Source organism: Tupaia chinensis, unplaced genomic scaffold (assembly GCF_000334495.1).
Source record: "Tupaia chinensis unplaced genomic scaffold, TupChi_1.0 Scaffold000101_1, whole genome shotgun sequence".
Lineage (NCBI taxonomy): Eukaryota > Metazoa > Chordata > Mammalia > Scandentia > Tupaiidae > Tupaia > Tupaia belangeri.
The window spans coordinates 2,686,496-2,688,312 of NW_006159565.1; positions in this window are offsets into that span (position 1 = coordinate 2,686,496).

A 1,817-nucleotide genomic window follows, 5' to 3' on the forward strand; every position below is an offset into this window, starting at 1 on the left:
CTAAATTCCATTCTGAAGCAATTGATTATTCTCACTCTACCTCTTCTGGTATATCAAAGAGAAAGTCTAGGCAAAGCTAGCTTTAACACTTCTCTGACACTTGCTTCTCTCCTTTTAAACGGAGAAATCAGACCTTGAATGCTAAACTTCCAGCAGGCAACGAGATCTCTCCATAATGTAACAACATCGTATTGTTTCTATTGCATTAATTTTTATGGGTACATTCTATTTCTCTCAGATGACGCTGGATTTCCATTTACAGTAGTTAAATTGTCTTTAGAATGAGTTTAGCTGGGGCCAGCCCTGTGACCTAGAGTTAAGGGAGTTGGATCCCATGTGGCCAACTGCATAGCTAGACTCTGCATGAAGTTCGAATCCTAGCACATTTGCGTCTGTGCTCCAAATCCTGATAGACTGGAGAAATGGACAAAGGGATTATGGCATGACCACACTCCATCAGAGAGTGCTTTCTCCCTCCCCCTCTCCCTCTCCCATGTCCTCTCCCTTTTCCTCTGTCTCTGTGTCTCTCTGGTGAACGTGCATACGCTCTGGCAATGAAAAACAAGAAAAAAGGGGGTGGGGGAGTTTACCTGGACTTCCAGTTTCCAGTCCAATATGTAAGATTAGAAGTTGCCTGTCTGTCTTCATGACAAGAAAACTGAACAAACTAAAAATCAACAACTCATCTTCAAGCCATCAGGGACCTGAGGGCACAGGGCAAACTGCTGCCACCAAAACTGGAGATACAGACAGGCAAATTCAGCGAATCATAGCACACCAGACTAAAAGTCCAGGAAGAAGTTTTTCTTCTCTCTACAGGCCACTGGAGCCTATACCTGGGTAGGAAAACTTGAACTGTAACTGACAGATCGCTGCAGACTCAGTGAGGACTAGTCTGAGAGCTAAAATCTTAGGGGAGCTTCATGCTTTTATTAGTTTGACTTTCAGGAGCCCTACCAGGTTCTTAGAGTGAAGATCAGAGAAAAATCCCTTCATACCTCTGGTAGGAGGAGGAGAAAGCAGCCCTTTTGAAATATGCCCAGAACATTTTGTTCTTCTTAGCAAGGTCTGATCTCAAGGGAAACTACTTTGTCTGGCTCACCTTCCCTCCACAAAGCACTGGGGCCTTGAGTGGGCTGTGTCTACTGGAAAGAGGACATATTTTAAAATGTTGTATGAAGGCACCATACAGATGGCGTTGACCGTGGATGTAGTCTTCACCCTTCAGAAAATTTCTGGGAATCAGTCCATTGGGAAGAAGCCAGGCTGATGAGGGTAAATTCCCCTGAGGCTTTTGAACTCGGGCTCCAACGATTATGGAGATGTGGTTCCAGTCACATGGCTGTATGTCTGGATTAGTAAAGAGATCCAGAGAGTTCCTGATCTCCTTCCTCAGGTGAAGAACTTCTAGGGATCAGAATTCTACAAGATCCCAGGATTCATACGACAGTAAAATTTGAAAGTTCTAGGGGAAAACAAAAAGACAAAATCATGATTCAAATGGCAATAACTTTACGTGACTCATATAATAATGGCAAAAACACCATGTAACACAAAATTACTTGATCTTCTTTCTGGATCCCACCCAGAGTTGCCTGATGTTCCCAGAACCTTCCCATGTGGGTTCGTCTCCCAGAGCATTGAGCTACAACTGTGCCACCATCAGCCTTTAGCAGGGAATTTTTGAAATGTCAGGTAGAGGACCGTGATGGAAAGGAGCACTGGCAGTCACTAATGCAGCTCCAGATGTGTGTGAAACCAAATGCATGATACCCCCAAATAACAGCCCACCCAAAACAGTGTGACCCCCCCATATG